The sequence below is a fragment of the Rhinolophus sinicus genome, linkage group LG11 (genome assembly GCF_036562045.2).
Source record: "Rhinolophus sinicus isolate RSC01 linkage group LG11, ASM3656204v1, whole genome shotgun sequence".
Lineage (NCBI taxonomy): Eukaryota > Metazoa > Chordata > Mammalia > Chiroptera > Rhinolophidae > Rhinolophus > Rhinolophus sinicus.
The window spans coordinates 68370318-68388811 of NC_133760.1; the positions used below are offsets into that span (position 1 = coordinate 68370318).

Sequence of the window (18494 nt, forward strand, 5' to 3'; positions counted from 1 at the left end):
AGCGAACAAAAGAAAATCTGGGAACTCACCACCATGTCCTTCCTTGGGTCCTGAGGTCTTTAACCTTCTTGATTTCTCTCTCCCTTTTCAAGTCTTCTTGTGTCTGTTTAGACATAGAATGTCCATGGTTTTTAGCTACCCGTAAGGGAGGAATAGGGACCAATATGTTTACTCCCTCTTCCTGTCAAAGCCCCTTTTGGTCCTTATCTTTATCTGCACTAGACACCCTTCATGTTGCTTCACTCTCTCAAGGTCAGAGAACATGAGGGGGTTTCAGGAACATGCAATGACTGTAGGAATCTTAGCTTGGGCCAGGAATTGCTTCAGAGTCTAGCCAATCCTAAGCACTGGGGCCGTGGCAGGGACAGTGAGCTGAAGTGGCCCGGTCACATGCTTTGTAATTAGATGGACCTGGGTTCAAACACGTTTCCACCATGTGATTGTTACATAACACTGATATGTCATCTAATCTCTTCGTTTGTATCTGTTATGAGAATGAGAAGGGGTAACTTTCTGGTGCCTGGCACATAGGAAATGCTGTAAAATAATAGCTGTTATTGTTATAAAGCAGGTTATAAATTCTCCAGATATGTCATCAATAATCTGACCTTTGTCAGGAAAGAAACAAACCCAGTGAGGGTGTTGTTTTATGTAAGCAAGTCATAGTTAAATAATAAGTCCCAGAAATGGTGTTTTCCTGTCCAAATACCACATCTAGATAAGAACATCAGTTAGAACATGGAACAAGCTCTAAGGAAGCAAGATACAGTCAAGCAACGGCGGCTTGTTGTTAATATTAATGCTATGATGAGACCCTGTTCTCTGCTTAAAAGACTTCATGCTGCAAGAACCAAATCAAGGGACCTTGGGGGAGTTTCTGTGCTCGTGAAGGAGAACTGGAGGAATGAGTCACTGATAGTATTTTAGGCAACGTTCTCCTGCTGATAACCTCAGCTTGATCGTTCACTGACTTAGAATATGTTTTCAGCTCCTAACTACAAGTCAGGTGAGAGCTGCAAGGGCAGGAAGGAGGGACTTGGTTCTTTTCCCAGGAGGAAGGGTGGACATCTCACCTCGAAGGGGCAAGGAGGCTATTCCTGGTTATCTGAGGCACTGGACTTATGCTGATGGGCTCTGGATGAAGATAATCTATGGGGGCCTTTCGACCATTGTGGGGGCTGAGCCAATGTGCAGCTTGGAACACTCAGGGAGAAGCACAGCTTTAGGTCAGGTTCCCGAGACAGGGGATTCTTACACAAGTGATTTATTAAAGGGAGTTCTCAGGAGAAAGGCTGTGGTTTCGGGTAAAGTCTAGTGTCGGCCTGATCCTGGGTGATGATCTTGTAGTGTCCATTGCATCAGAGCCTGTTCTGTCTTGAGTCAAGGAAGTGAGGGTTTTGTATCCTTGCATCAGTCAGTCCTTAGCTAGGGACAGCCTACCCCTAAATCAGGGATAATTCTCAGGCACCTTTGGGCAATGTGGCTCTATCCCCCAAGGGCAATTCTCTGGAGAAGGGTAGAGGTGAGAAGTTAGCAGTGGCTCTATCAGTAGCTGGAAGAGGGATCCCTGGGAATATGGGCAGGGCTCAACCAGGCCTCTAGCCCCAGGCTTTGTCAGTGACACCAGGTGAAAACCATTGGCCTGGGTAACAGAAGGCCTGGCTTCTGCCTAATTTGCAATGTGACCTTGAGCAAGTCATTCAACCTCTCTGTCTTACATGGAAAAAGAGGATTGGCACAGATGGACTCAAGGCCTGGTTGACTCAGGTGAGTTGACTGAGGACATTGGATTTAGTATGACCCACTTCCTGGTCTTTGGACCATGGGGACCTTCAAGAAGAGCAAAGGAGGCAACTGCAAGGTTATTGGCACAAGGTCTGAAACACGGGGAGGCCTCCTTGGCAGCCTGTAAGGGAGGAGCCTTCCTTACTTCAGGGCTGGGGACTAGAATTAGACCTGCACAGGCCTCGGGCCAGGGACAGAGGGCTGTGTGGCTTTGTGACCAACGGGACAGCAAGGAAGTCCGTAAGAGGGACTTAGCCTAGAGAGCAGATTCTGGGAAGGACAAACGGTCCTTGCTCCTTGTCTGAGTGGTTGCAATGAGAATCTGGTCTAGTTTGAAGTTTGCGTAAATGTGTTCAGTATCTGGACTTCAGCTCCTGAATTCTGCAAACAATGTTCTTGCTTTTAATTCTATCTATCTAATAAGAGCCCATTGGGAAATTGATTGCATTATTAGTAATATTTTGCAATATTCTTTGGCTCATTATTGCAGCCTTTGCTCTGTTCAGGTGAAAAGGCAGATGTTTCTGTATTTTCATACCTGCCCATATGCAGGAACTGGACAGCTGTAGGGAGTAGTGCGAGCAGTTGAAATCAAGAGGATGGAGTAAAAACCTCAGTCATGTCAGTCCTTGGACTCTCTCAGGATAGCGGAGCTCGTCCCTCTAAGGCAGAACGTTTCTTTCTCTAGGATAGAAGTTTCTAATGAGAATATTTTGTTGTTGTATGACATAAGTGGTTGATATTTTGCTTAGTTAGGCCAAGCATTTACTGTCTGGAGTTGGATGTTGCTGAGAAGTTATCAGGCTTGATTAATTTATTAATAAAAAGGCGTGATTCTTAGGGGACCAGTATCTTTTCCCCATTTTTCAAAGGGCTCTGCATCTAACAAGCCTTCAGTCCCTTTTGGAGGGAGGAAGGTCTCAGTTTGGTACAGAAAAAGGAAGTCCTGCCAGAGAGCGGGCTGCCTGTTTGTGTGGGTCCTGCCATGTTCGGGGTTTGCTGAGTGGATTGACTTTTTCAAAGGAGGGGTCAGTTTGCCGCATGGTCAGCAGTTACGTGGTCTGCTGGGACTTGTGCACCTCGGATGTGTCCTCTGGGTGGAGCTTTTGGGATCGCCATGGAAGTTCACAGGCACACCACCAGTTTTGCGCGAGGACAGTGTGGTGATGACGCCTTTTCTGCTGACTCCCTTTTCTCTGGGCGCTTGAAATATCCGTGGTCAGAAAGACTGGCTTATTTAAAATCCTATGCATAACTATAAAAGAGTTTCATTTAGAAAGAAACATTAATAATTTTAAGTACCTTCATCGTAGATTTTGTAAAAACATGGTGTACGGAATAATTTTTGCCATGGAAGACTAAAGTCTTCATTGTATTCTGTATTTCAGTCTCGCAGTAGCTGCCATTCTAAGCATGAAGGTTTCTTCTTTGGCTGAGATGTCACCCGGACAGATATCACCCTTTGCTACTAATGATGATTGATGGCAGTCCAAAAAAGTCGCTCTATGTCAAGAGGGCACTTGGAAGACAGGTTATAAAGAGCAGTTCTCACCGTCTGAAAGTGTTTGTTATCACTCATGCTTTGATGCAGCAACACATTGCAGTTCGTAGCATAATGAGAGTCAGGTTTCAGAAGTTACCGCTGCAACCAACTCTTACTTGCCCAACTATAAAGACAAACTATTTTGAGGATTAAAGGATGGAATCCCTTTGTGCTTTGTTGAAGCAGAACTGAAAGGTTCATAATGACAGACAGAACCATTAGGAGGCATGAAAGAAAAACAAGCAGCAAGGCTGAAAGTGTTCTGTGCTAGAAAGGCGTTGACGCCCTTTGAACATTTAAGTTCAAATAATGTGCGTTCCTTTATCTCCAAAGATCACACTACTGACCCACTGTCAGTGAGGCATGTGCTTTGGGTTGTTTTCCAGCAGAACGGATAGCTTTTTTTTTCAGATCTGTCTTCTCAGGCTTGCCAGAGATGTCCTCTGGGACCAGTGACAAGCCCTGAGGAGCCGAAAGGCTGGATTGTAAGAAAGGGGAGGCTGGATTCGAATGACTAACGCCTGAGTATTTGTAAGGTGCCAGATTCCCTTCTAAACACTTTCTATGAATCACCTCAATTATTTTTCACAACCAACCACCCAATGAATTAGGAACGCTGATTACTCCCACGTTATCAAAAGAACTTACCCAAGGGCACACAGCTAGTAAATGGTGCAGCTGGGACTTGAACTCATGGAGGGTGATGCCAGGACAGCAACTCTTAGGCTCCAGGTCCAGCTACCGTCTAGTTAGCGGTTGGGAATATAGACTCTGGAGTCAGAGAAGCGTGGACTCAAATCTTGACGCCCCCAACTGACTGCTATGTGAGCTTGGGTGAGTTATGTAACAGTGTTGGGGCAAGAAAGAAAGTCAATTAGAGAAGCCTGACACAGATCATGGCATATAGAAACCCCCAATAAATACTAGTCACTATGACTGTTAGTGTTTTGTTTTCGTCACAGAACAGAGTGAAGCTAAGAGACTGTGGTTCTCTACTTGATGATGCATAAGAAAGAATTATCTGGGCGTTCTTAACAGTGAAGATTTCTGGGCCCCACCAATAAGAGAATCTAATCCAGTTGGGCCTGGGGGAGTGGTGGCTGGTTGGACCAGGGACCTGAGTTTTTAACAAGGACTTTATGTGATATGGAAAGGGTGGTCTGCAGATCCCATGCTGAGGAGCTCTGTGGCGTGGGAATCCCAGGTCTGCGTCAGCCTCCCTGCCCTGTGCCCATGCTGGTGGGGCTGACTGGACTCCGGCGCTGTGCGCAAAGCTTTAGATTGTACCAAAATCCAGAGTTGCATTTCATAACTAATTTATGCAGTGAGCCATAATCAAGCAGTGGCATGGAACACATGTTCTGTAGACTCTCTCTTAATCATTAAAAAACAAAAAAGTAAACTGGCAAAAAAAAAAAATTTAACCATCAAAAGTCATTGATGTTTCATGCTTCAGTATCGGCCACCTTAGGATGTGTGCTGGAGCAAAAACAAGAGTAACTGACAGACTTTTAGGGCTGGAAGGGATCTTAGGATTGTTGAGTCACATCCTGGTTCTATAGGTGCTGAAAATGAGGACTGGAGGGGTGAAAGAACATGCTTAAAAAGCACACAATTAGTTGGCTGCAAAGTCCACAATGCGGCTTTGATGTTAGATACCCTGGTGACCTCCAGACGAAGGGCAGTACTTTAACCCTTTGGGAAGTTCTATAGTCTGAATTTCGGGTGACAGCATAAAGGGAGGAGGAGTTTCTCACTTGCCAGCTGCTCATGCTCTCTTTTTCTGTCCAGATGCTTTTCTCTGCCATGTCTAGCCAGTCACTTCCTGCTCATTCTTTAGGGTCTTTTGTAAATTGCCTTTACAGTTTCTCTGTTACCCACACTTGCTCCCAACAGAGTTCATCACTCCCTCTTTAACCACTATGGAACCTTATGGCACACGCTGCACTTAACTGAAACTTTTTTGCTACTTATTTCCTGGGGTGCAATTAGGTGGCACAAGTGGAGGCCACTCCCTATTTTTCACATTTATAGACATGATTGACCATTTATGCATTTATTCTCATATGTTAAGGGAGCACCTACTATATATACCAGGTTCATTTAGGGGATACAGAGAAAAGCAGAGTGTGGGCTTAATAAATGAGAAAACACATGAAAAACTAGGTAATGTAAAATGCTGATATGCATTATGCAGAAAAAGGAGAAAAGAGTGACGCGATGGATAAATAATATGGTGGTGGGGCTCCTTTTGACGGGGGGTCAGGGAAGGGTCTCCTCAAAGCATTTCTAATTTGAACAGAGATCCAGATAATGAGACATAAGATCCAGATGAAGATCTGAGAAGAGAGTATTCTAGATGAAAGGAAGAGTATGTGCAAATGAGAATGAACTAGGCATCTTTGAAGAACAGAAGGAAACCAGTGTGGAGAGAATGGAGTGAACAAGAAGAAGAGCTGTGTTGGATGAAGACTGGGAAACAGGCAGGGCTGCAGATCTTAGGGCCTTGGAGGAGTTTGGATTATAATTTAGTGGTAATGGGAAGCTATGAGAGGTGCTTAAGCAGGAACATGGCATGGTAAAACTCACATTTTTAACATCAATGGTATCTACCGAACATTGCCTGTGTTCATATTCTTAACACGATATGTACCTATAGATCCATTTGCACTTAAAGAAAACAAATCTTTTAGGAATTCTTGCTAAACTCTTTGAGGACATGTTTTAATTCCTTTTACATGTCTAGCACTTTGTGCTGTTGTGCCTGGCAAAGAGTAGGTTTTTTTTTTTTTTTTTGAGTAAATAGTTTCTGAATTATTTTATCCTTTGGAATAAAGAAGTGGTAAGGTTCTCTGTGTTGGGTGACTTTTATTTTTTCACCAAGTCCATTAAATGGTAAGTGTAGCATATTGTGAAAATTAATTGGTTGACATCCCAGATTATCTCAGTTCACTTCAAACAGTTTTCAGTTCTATAAAATTCAGGTACAGTTAAGCTGGGAGGTAGCAGAGTGGGGCCTCTTCAAAGCCCCTGAAGTTACAGCTATATTGTCTCACTAGCCTTTAAGCATCAGAGAGGGAAGGCCTGGTGGACTTTTACCTCTGGTATCATGAAAGACGGAATATTTTGAGAAACTCTTCTAATCATACACACAGAAATGCTGGCTATCATGCAACAATGTGTCGCTAAGCTCATTAAATTTTAAAGTAAATCCACAGGAGCAAAAAAATATAGAGAGAACTGACATCAGGGCAGTGAGGGGGCGCCTAAGCTATGGCCTGACTCGGGCGGCGGTGTCTGAAGATAATGGAAACTTGGAGCCTTGGTTTTACTGCCATACAACTGGGGGTGAGTGGGGGAGGGTTGTGAAATAGGAGAAAAAGTCTTGAGAACTGCAAGGTGGGGAGTTAAGACTAAGAGCTCACACAAACCAGGAGTCTTAAAGATCTGTACCTTCAGTGAAAAGATGGAGAAAAAAAACCTGGCAAAGAAAGGTGCTATGAAAAGTTATTTGCTCCAGGCTTAGCTGGGATGCGGATATGAAAAGAGTTTCTCTTGAGAATCCTGACCTTATGAGGGTTTTGGGTTTAAACTTATATTATCCACATATGCTGTCCAGGAAACCTCAAGAGAAAGAATTGGGTTAAGATGATTCTAGTGTGAGAGAGACTCAGAATGTCTAGCAAAGTCAGATGAGAATTCTCTTTGGTGGAATGTACCCAGAGCCAAGGGTTTCTAGGATCCCCACAGATTGAAATTAACCACATATAAATTCACAATAAAACTTAACCAATTATACACAGTACACAGCCCATAAATCAAAACAAAGAATTGCAGAATTAGACTTCCCAAGGCCTTTACTGTAAAAGCAACCTGAATTAGAATAGAAACTGAAATGAAATTCTGGCAATAAAGAATAGTATATGTGAAATTAGAAACCCTAAGAGAGAAAAAAAACATTTAACCACTAAATATTTTTTTTTGAAAATCTGACACATAAGGATTTTGAATTTTTAATATTGTAAAAGTCTTACACATAGAAAAGTGTAAAAATCATACGTTTATACCCTGATGAATTTTCACAAATTAAATGTGCCGTGTGACTAGTGTTCAGCTCGAGAAAAAGAACATTATCAGATCTCAGAAGTCCTTCATGTACTCTTCCAGGTAATCTTCCCACTGCAAGAGTACCCACTGTCTTAAATTTTTTTTTTTTTTTTTTTAAAGATCCAAGTCCAGTTGCCGTTGCTAGCCCACCATCCCTTGTGGGAGTCGAACCGGCAACCTTGTGGTTGAGAGGATGTGCTCCAACCAACTGAGCCATCTGGGAGCTCAGCGGCAGCTCAGCTCAAGGTGCCGTGTTCAACCTTAGTTGCAGGGGGCAGAGCCCACCATCCCTTGTGGGACTCAAGGAGTTGAACTGGCAACCTTGTGGTTGAGAGCCCACTGGCCCATGTGGGAATCGAACCGGCAGCCTTCAGAGTTAGGAGCATGGAGCTCTAACCGCCTGAGCCACCGGCCCGGCCCCTAAATTCTAATATCATTGTTAGTTTACCTGTTTTCTTTTTAAAACATTTCATAAATCAATTTATATAGTATATGCATTTTTGTATATGTCCTTTGACTCCCAATATAGGAAAATAATAAAAAACATGAAATTCACTTATATTTTTCTATATATAGTTGTAGCTTGCTTCTTGCTATTGCATATAGTATTCTATTGTGTAAATATACCACAATCTATTTATCCATCCTACTACTGATTGGCATTTGGGTAATTTCCAATTTTGGGCCATTATCTATCTATTTCTGTTTGTTTATACCTAGGAGTGGAATGCATAGAGTATGCAGGTGTTTATCATTGGTAGAAACTGTAACAGTTTCCAACCTTTTTCTCACCTAGGTGAAATCTAGGGAATTCAACTAATAAAGCCATATTCACAATGTCAAAACAAATGTACAAAACCTTGTGGAATGGATGGATTAACAACAGATTAGACCCAGCAAAAAAAGAATCAGTGATTTGGAAGATAAATATGAGAAATTACCCAGGATGCAGCACAGAAAGAGAAAAGAATTGAAAAAGAGAGAGATTAAGATACATAAAGGATAAAATTAGAAGATTCCACTTACATCTAATTGAAAAAGGCTCAGTGGAATTGAGTCAGAGAAAGAGAGCCTAAAAGCATCTAACTTAACGTCCTTCAATAGAAATATAATGTGAGTCACACACATAGAAAATTTCAATTTCTAGTGTATATGTTTTACTGAATCCTATATGTATCCAAAACATTGTAATTTCAACAGGTAATGTAAAAATTATTGAGATATTTTATATTTTTTTCATACTGTGTCTTCAAAATCTGGTGTGTAATTTTACACTTACAGAACATCTCAATTTAGACTAGTCACATCTCAGGGGCTCAATAGGCACACGTAGGTAGTGACTACGCTATTAGACAGTGCAGATCTAACTACTAAGGGTGTATAGGGAAGAAAAGGCCCCTCAATGTCTGGAGAAGTGAGCCGGTTGAAGCAGAGGGCTGTGTTGTGAGGGTGGCAGGAATGTGGGTTAGTGTAACACCAGTGCTGGCATCAGGCTTTATGTTTATGCACATTTATATACCTCTGTACACTTGTTATACCCTTTGACATCCAGTAAATTGCCGAATTACAGCTGTTGAGTAGTTCAGAGCAACCGTAAACAATAGCTTAGAACAAGAAGAGAAATCTATCGTATCTGTTGAATTTACAGAGGGGACTGGGAAACTCAGAATTTAATGATTCTCATGCAAATTTGACCAGAAGCCTGACGTGAGCGTGGCTGACATTTACATCAAAGTTCACCATGTGTATTAATAGCAGCAGGCAGGTTGGACATGGCTTTCGTTTCTTTGGCTCTCATGATATGAAAACTTGAAAATGAATACAAGTAGGTTGTTACCTTGGTTTTTATGTCTCAGTTAAAAGAGAGCACCATACCCTCGTGTGCTCATACCACGCAAAAGCTATAGCATCAGTCTCTGAATCAAACACCTTATGAACTTGACCCAGATAATGTCAGACTTCCTGGGAAATTCTATGGTGGGTAAGATACGGGACTCTAGTCAGTTAGGTCACAGTTGCCACCGACTTCAAAAGCAATGAAGCAAAGTGCTTGGAACCTCTGTCTAGCCTCTGCTATTTGAAAAGTAGTAATAAAATTGAAACTGCATTTTTGTCCTTCAAAACACCTCTAAAATGCTGTATTTATTCGTGTAATGATAACACCTTTTATGCTAGCTCTGCCAGTCCAGAAATAGGGGTGGGACTATTATGCAAGGGAGACCATTATGTAAGGTTGTGATTTTTATGATGGAAAGAAGTCCTTCTTTTCCCCATAGTCTAAGTATGAGACTGGCGTAGCCAAATAAATGCTGCCATTGTGTTTGATTATGGGGCTAGTAGTGAAATAATTAGGTTAATCCAAATGTCCCAAATACTGGAGTATAGTGTTCTAGGATGTTTCACTGTACTGACTTTGAGATACGCTTTATATTAGCTTTCAGAGGTTTATGAAACAGTCTGTCTAATGTAGAACCTATAGTAAGTTGACCACCTTAGACAGTATGTGAAAGCATATCCATCAGATGTTGAGCCTTTTATTTGTGCCCGTTATCTATGAAAACCAGGGAGCTTTTCATAGCCAATGCCAGTTTCCTCCTGGCGTCATGCGGTTGACTTTCCTGGTGATGCTGAGTATCATCCAGGGGAAAGTGTCCTAGGAGTTGGAGTGTCTGATTGTGTGACTAGGGGGAAGTCACTGATCACTTTACGTTTGGGTACTTTTGCAATTAGAGATTCCTCACAGCCATTAGGATTGGAAGAAGTCTTAGGGGTCATTTATTCTCACCTCATACCGAAATTATTAGAACTCTCTAAAGCATCTGTGATAAATGACATCTAGCTTTGTCTTGAACACTGGACCAGAGGTTGCGCCCCTGACAACGCAGGACTCCATTGCTTCTTATTATTTCACAGGGTTAGAACATTCTCCTTTGCATCGGGCCAAAACCTTTTTAGCCAATTGCCAACTTATAAGAGACTTGGGAGGTAAAACGTCATAAATGTGAAAATATTTTTCAAACAAAGTAAAAAGATAGTCTGTAAATCTATTATCACAATATTTCCAGATGTGGACCTCCATGAATGGGTCTGGTCTAGTTTCTAATACCTAACTTCTTGCTCTTCTTTCCACAACTCCCCAGACTGAAAGAATCAACATTTTTGTGGTATGGCTTCATAATCCAGGCTTTGAGCTACTGTGGCTTTATCTTGAGTAGGGAAAATAATTCTGCCTCTCTAGATTAAGCAGGAGCCCTCACTTTTTAAAAAGCTGGTTTCATTCTTATCCTCAGAGTCGGACATTCCAACTCATAACAGGGTTAGGCATGCTCCCACTTAGAGTGAAGGGCTTGCTTGCCTGGACTCCAGAGCCTTCTCTGGGATGGAGATAATGCAAGAATTCCATGTATGGGGGTGCTGTCGCTCCCTGTGGATTCTACAACTACAGTGTGTCTCTGACTTGTTGCCCTGTTTCTGTAGGATAGTCACTCACCATTCAGCTAGTATTTGTTGAGCGTTGATGGTAGTGCTTAGCACTGTCTTTCTTGGGGAGCCCTAAATATCCTCTTGAATGTGATGTGTCATGGCGAGAAGACCCTCAGTGAAGACGAGGCTATTCCAATGAAGATGGAGCTCGTCCAGGCTAGTGGCAGAGGTCCGGATGACCCGGACCTCCAGGGATTTCCCTTTGGGTGAGTTCGAATCCCCAAAGGACTTCACTCCCCAAGACCCCCAACCCCCTGCACACTGGTATTAGTCCCTACAAGAGCCTTTGTGGAGGATGCTGGAATCCCCTTGATCACTGTACTCCGACTACCCTGGAAACTCTGAATCCAGCTCTCAAGGTTTGGGCTTTACCTGGGAGGGAGGAATGTGGCAAATGGAGCAGCAGAGCCAGGCAGACTCTGCAGAATTCTCAGGGTTTCTGTTACCTCAGTGTTCCTCTTTCACTGAACACTCAACAGCTGAAATCTTGGCTGGGCTTCCTACTGGACAGCATATTCTTGACTTTGGCGGGGTTTTAATGAGCTTCCTTTCTGACTTAGCATTTGGCCCTGGTCCTAGGGTAATTTCTTCCCAACAGCTGCTGTGAGTCCTGCTCCTCCTCAAATGAAGTTTCCAGGTGAATTTACTTCCTCAGCATTCTCAGAGTGCAAACTGAATGTGCAGTGTTTTGTTCTAGGTGCTAAATCTTTTTGGGGCAGAGAGCGCGGAGAAGCCTGAACTATATTTAAATGAACCCAGTAAGTCCCTAAGCTCACGGTTGGCTGCCCCTTGGTTTCTCGCAGCAGCCTAGCAGCTCCAAGAAGCACCTCTATTTTAAGTATTTCTATCCCCTGATGTTGACACACACCATTAGACATTTCAGGGTAAAACTTCTGTGGGAAATAGAATTGGGAACTCGGTATCCCCAAGGAAAAAACCTCAAATAACAGGAAAAAGAAAAGACATTCAGGCAGCCCACCAGCTGGAACACTCAATGTCGCTCTCTAATGAAATGACGGAAAACAAGGGACTGCTGTGATTACTGGCAAAGTGAGGAGAGGAGCGGCTGTAATAAGGGACCATGTCAGATGTACAAAAATCAAGTGGCTAGAGGCCTTGAGACTGGCAGGTCTATGAGTTTTGAGGTGAACAAGCAAGGTGATAATTATAAAAGCTTTGTAATGATTTATTTATGGGTGTGCCTCCCGAGGGGATCCTAGGTTCTGTGAGGCTGGAGGCACAGCAGAGACTGGCTCTGGAGTCTCAGTGTGGGGTACAAATCCTCCCTACTTGTTGTCCAAGTTACACAGCATGTTGCTGCCTTAGTTTCGTCATTGATGTAACAGCCATTGCAATAGCACTTTCCTCACAGGGGCGTGGTGTGGATTATTAATGGCAGGCCAAGTACTCAGCATGGTGGCTGGTACTTCTTACGTGTTAGGTGTTATTATTAATTGTTAATTATTATCATCATCATCATAGTTTCCATAGCCCAGAGTGGTACTTTGCTCACAGCTGACAGCCAATAAATGTTGAATAAATAAGTGAGCATTTATGATTAGTATTTTAATAAAAGTTTCATCTTTATTTAATTTTTTCCCTCCCCTGCTGATTAATATTATGTGATATCCTATTAAAACATAGAGAACTTTGGAGTAAGCATACTGAAAATAATGAAGGACCAAAAGCGTAGATAGTAAATACAAATATTCTCTCTTAAATCAAAGTATAATAAGCATTTCATGAATAAAAATATATACCCTTCAATACGCTTCATTTTGCAAATGGTATAAATTAGTGTTGAATTAGTTGTATTTCTCTCCAGCTCTGCTTCTCGTTCTATGTTTAATGAAAAATGGCAGCTTTTTCTCCAACATCTAGGCCAGAAATCTGGGTGTCATCACTGTCTCCTCATTTTCCCTCATTCCCCACACCCATTCATGTTCATGGACATACAAGCCATGTCTGTTTCATCTACTGGTTAGCTTCGGAATGTGTCCTTCCTGTCTATTCTGTCTCTGCTCCAATTTCCTTAGTCCAGCTACTGTCATCTCTTATCCAAATTAATGTCATAGAACCCAGACTCATCATTAAAGAAAAGTCTTCAGGGAATGTCCAAAGCAACCAAAGTTTGAAGTGCCTGTTGGCCAGCTCGCCAGTGTCCATGCACATTGTATTTCTGAAAGATTTAAGCAGCTTGGATTTCTATGGGTCTGCAGAACGTGGGAGGCATTGCTTTCTCTCCTACTGAATTATGTACACAAAGACTGCTGCTGAAATTAGTTGGACATGCATTTGTGGTACATGTTAAGTTTTTCTGAAGTTCACTGTTATCATAGAGCCATATTAATTCCAAGGAAAAAAAACTTCTCAGGATTACAGAAGATCTAGCTGTGGAAAAATTTGCAAAGATAGGAAAATTATTTTTATGTGTATTAGGAAAACATAATTTATTTAATCTAAATTTAGTTAGCAAAGCCCAGAGGTATCTTGAGGCTGCCCTCCGTAGGGCAGTTGATACTCAGGTAAAGCCATGCAGGACTATAGAATCAATCTCTTAGAATTCAGAGGCTAAAAGTTTCTATATTGTTTAGGAAAACCCATGTTAAATGGATTAATAGTCACAATCAGCAGTTCTAAGAGAGGACTTTACTACATTTGGACAACATTATTGAGAGCCATACCTGAATGGTGAAGGAAGCCAGCTTTGCCACGTTGGTGGGGCAGCATGACTGCCACTCACCACGAGGTCCAATTCTTTAACTCTGTAGGTCAAGGTCGAGGTCAAGGAAGATGCTAGATAGCATCCAGTGATTGGGTGGAGAAATGTGTTTGTCAGGAAATCCAATCGAGTGGTTTAAAGACTAATTCTGGTGTCTTTGATGCCAATGGCTCTTTGTTTCCTTGTCTGTCCATATCTGGCAAGACTTCCTAACGGAATCCCGCGTGGATTGTGGCTTTCAGAACATCAGTCTTTCAGAACATCTCTCCTGTGAGGATATAGCTATGAGAGAAGATGATCATAAACACTTGTGTTCCTGACAGAAAAACAGGGACGTGTTTTGTGCGTGGGTGCCTGGAGAGGGGTGGGGGAAAGATGAGAATAAAGGGGAATATATGGAGTCTAGCTGGAGAGAAGTAAAGGTCAGTAGAGAAGGGAGGAGTGTGTGTGAAAGACCATGTGAAAAGTTTGGGCAGGAAAGACTTGTAGGACCCAGGGGACCAAATGTAACCTGAACAACGGGTGAGGTCCATCTTCCTCTGCTCAGCTGCCATAGACCCCAGGAAAGAGCTGTCACCCTGGATGCTGCTAGTGCCCCCTGCTGGGCACACTGGAGAGCTGCAGGCAGCCGTGGAGAGGGTCGCTGCAGAAAGACAGAGATCTTGTTCGTGGTGGCCATGGGACATGACATATCAGCGAGCCATATCTGTTACCTGGCTCACGAGGAGAAGTCTAGGAAAAAGGCCAGAGTGGAGGAACATAAGTGGTCAGTTAGTTTGTGCTTATTGAATGTGAAGTGACATCTGGTAGAACCCCCCAAATAATTGAGGGAGACTTCAAAGGAAGCCTGAGCCCTAGTAATTCAGGCATTAATGGAAATGTGACTGCATTTGTATTCATGGGCTGGTGAGACTGGCAATATTTGGAATATATACAGTGCCTGAATGCTAAAATGCTATGATTATGTTCTATTTAATAGCATTCACACATGTGAGACAAAAAATTACTTAGCACTAATTTACAAATGAATCACACAGTTTTTAGCCCAGGAAGGAACTTTAGGAATAATCTGCTTCAACCCCCACATTTACAAATTCAAGTCAGAGAGCAAAAGAGAGGAAGTGACTAAACTCTATGATGCTGGATATGTTCGCGGCAGAGGTTGGATTGTATCTGCAGCTCCTGGGTCTTAGACTTAACCATTTTAGAACAAAAAGGAAGAGGAAGGGGTGACATAGAAAAAAAAAATTTTGTAAAACATACCAAGTACGACTTGATTTCACATCAAAGTAGAGTCCAAGAAATTACATTTTAACAATAGTTAAGTACCAAAACATTAGTAGTTCTCTATAGTTCTCTGAATAATAGTGTGTACTTAAAAAAAAAAGTTTCTGAAATTTCAGTTCTGTGATTAGATGTCCACGTAACTGTGTCTTTGATTACTTTGTTTTCGGCATCTCCTCTATGATAGGTTTTATTATGTGAGAAATTTAGTTGTAGTTTCGTTGCGGGCCTGGAACAGAGGCGTCTAACACGCCAGCTTGCTCTCATCTCAGCTTCGCTCTGGCTGTTTCCTCTGCCTTAAATACTCGTCCTCTAAATCATCTCCTCATCTTTTACGTCTCAGCTCATGAGTCACCTCTCCTGAGAGACTGTCACTCATCATCGTTCCCTCCTCAGGCTGGTCTATCCGAGTGGCTCTCAACTGAGGGTGATTGTCCCCGAGGAACATTTACCAATGTCAGGAGCCATTTCTGACTGTCCTCACTGGGGCAGCGGGGTCCTAGGGGTAGAGGCCAGTGCTGATGCTAAATATCCTATAATGCACAAAATAGCTCCCCGCAACAAAGAATTATCTGGGTGAAAAATCTGAAAACATTTATCCATAAAGACATGTGTGCTCCAATGTTCATTGCAGCTTTGTTTACGGTGGCCAAGACATGGAAACAACCAAAATGTCCTTCTATAGATGAATGGATAAAGAAGTTGTGGTATAGCTACACAATGGAATACTATTCGGCGGTAAGAAAAGATGATATAGGAACATTTGTGACAACATGGTTGGATCTTGAGAGTGTAATGCTGAGCGAAATAAGTCAGACAGAAAAAGCAGAGAACCATATGATTTCACTGATATGTGGTATATAAACCAAAAACAACAAAAGAACAAGACAAACAAATGAGAAACAGAAACTCATAGACACAGACAATAGTTTAGTGGTTACCAGAGGGTAAGGGGGGTGGGGGGTGGGAGATGAGGGTAAGGGGGATCAAATATATGGTGATGGAAGGAGAATTGACTCTGGGTGGTGAACACACAATGGTATCTATAGATGATGTAATACAGAATTATACACCTGAAATCTATGTAATTTTACTAACAATTGTCACCCCAGTAAATTAAAAAAAAAAAAAAGAATTATCTGGGTGAAAATGTCTATAGTACCACCCCTTGAATACAAGCTCTCCAAGGCCAGGAACTGGGTTTTGTTCATTGTTATGCAAAGTCTAGGAAAGTACTTGGCATATAGTAGGTGCTCCATAAATATGAGTGAAATTGATTGAATGACTCTGTCTCTACTACTGGAAAAATAACGTACAAGGCCAGCTGTACTGTGTGGTGTGGCCTTCTCACTGATGAGACAAAGCCTCACTGAGGAGGCAAAAGTACTGGGTACAATACAATGGCTTTTTTTCTTTTCTTTTTGGTCCTGTACAATCAGGATCAGCCCAGTTTTGTCTTTCAGAAAACGAACAAGTGAAAACCGGCGAAGGTTATTGTAAAGGAGTGGGTCCTACCTGTGTGACAGCTGTCAGTGTAATCCGGCAGCTCCTGTAACGGTGGTTCTCTAGGCTCAGACGGCAAAGGGGCATGGAAATGAAGCCATTTGTACATAAGCTACATTTGGCAAAGAGTGACAACTTATTGATTCACGCTGGTCAGGAAGGCCATGTTTCTTCTCCATGTCTTTTCATTCCTCGTGTGGGTTGAAATTGAGAACACAAATTCTACTCAAACATATTAACAACCTTCTAGTGTAAGCCATTGGTCATGAAGAAATAAAAATAATTATTTGAAGCTCTCCAGAAGACTGGAGTTTCAAGCTGGTTTATTTTACCTGATATATTATATAAAAAATAAAGAGCAACGTGCATTTAATACCAAATCGGAGATGCCTCAGTACAGTTTTCTCAATAGAACTGAAAAATACATTAGTGAGCACGTCTAACGAGCAAATGTGATCAGGAGTGTCATGGAAATAAAGACTGGAAAGGGCCTTAACAGCTTTAAAATTCACAGATGGCAAATCAAGTAAAAGATCTGTTCATCACCCTCCGAACACTCTGTAAAATGCACATCTGAGGGCGAGGAAGTTTCTAATGGCAACGGCTGCACTTTTGGAAACCTCTGTGGGACCCTAGGCTCTCTGACATGAAGGTCTTCTCGTGTCTTGCTGCAGAAGGGGGAGCAGCTTTCCTGATCACACCGCTTCTGTACGATCAAACTGTGAAGCCATTGTGCTTGGTCAGGAGTGTGTGACGGCAAAGACTAGCGCGTCAGACATGTATAACAACACACTGGAGGTTGTTGGGCCGTGTACCATGTTTCATAAAGACTTGAATAAACAGCTTGATGTAGAATATTACAGACTAGTGAAAGCTGCTTACTAAGGGTTTATGTCCACAGTTCAGTGAATATTATGTACATTAATTGCATGACTTGGCTACCAGATTCTTTTATGCCATGAAAACATGAATGAATGAACTCCACAGTCAGTTAGAACTCCAATACATTTTGACCGTGGTTCTATTTAACGTATGTTATATTTTAAAAACATTCAGCTTAGTCCCTCTTTATCTGAATTCTATACATTTAAGTAATTTTATAAAAGTAAAAATGAAAAAATTCTACAATTAGGACATTCCTTTTCTAGTTATGAAGAGTTTTTCCTTTCTTTGTCCTTCTGTTTCTCTTCTGCCTGCCCTACTCTCCTTTCCTTTCTTCCTAAAATCAACTCATGCACTGTTTCACCCTTTTAAATCCCAAATTTAATCACCTGCTTTCTTAAATATTTGTTATCTAGTACAAAAATGTAGAAGTATATTTGATAATATTTACCTAGTCATAAAATAAATATAATTTCATTTATAACAAGGAGCTCTATTAGATGCTCAGAGGTAATATGGACCAAACCATGTCTCCTGAAACATAATTTATGGTGAAAACCTGACATGTAGCCGTTGGCCTCTAAGACAAGTCTTAGGTCTGTCTTCTAAGTGAATGTGAGGAAATCGTCTCAATAGTATAGACTCAAAAGCTCTGGCTTTATTGAGCTAAAAAGACAAATATATTCTGAAGACGAGGAGTCTTGATTGTAGGTCTCTTAATCAGCATTAGGTCAGAAGGATCTCAAAAGAAGAGAATGGCTGATTAATTTTTAAGAAGGCTGGGATGAAACAGGGCATACTTGAAGAGGTTCACGATCTTATATCAATGAAGGAGTGAACATTTTATTGTGCGGAGGCAGGCTTCAGAGTTACGTGAACTTGAGTCCAAATTCTGCTCATCTGATTTACTAGGTCCTGAATGACTAACTACTTCAACTTCTCGAAGTCTATAGATTGGCAAAATGGGGATTGGTAATACATCCTTTGTAGGATTATTATAGGGAATAGGAATATGTACAGAAAGTACTTTCTTTTTTGGTACCTAGTAGGCATTAATAGGTGGTTGCTATTTGCAATATTTATTTGTAAGCAAGTAAAGTGGAGTGCATTAAGAATTTGGTAAGTCCTGTTTTTGTAGTCTTGTTTATGAGAAAGAACTGATGATTAATATATACACACAAAACA

The 18494-nt window shown here is 41.7% G+C and overlaps 1 protein-coding gene across 5 annotated transcripts in view; it reads left to right on the top strand.

Annotated features, from left to right (window-relative positions):
• Positions 1-18494, top strand: part of GRM8 (glutamate metabotropic receptor 8) — a 680449-nt gene that overhangs the window by 33913 nt on the left and 628042 nt on the right. The window lies entirely within an intron of this gene.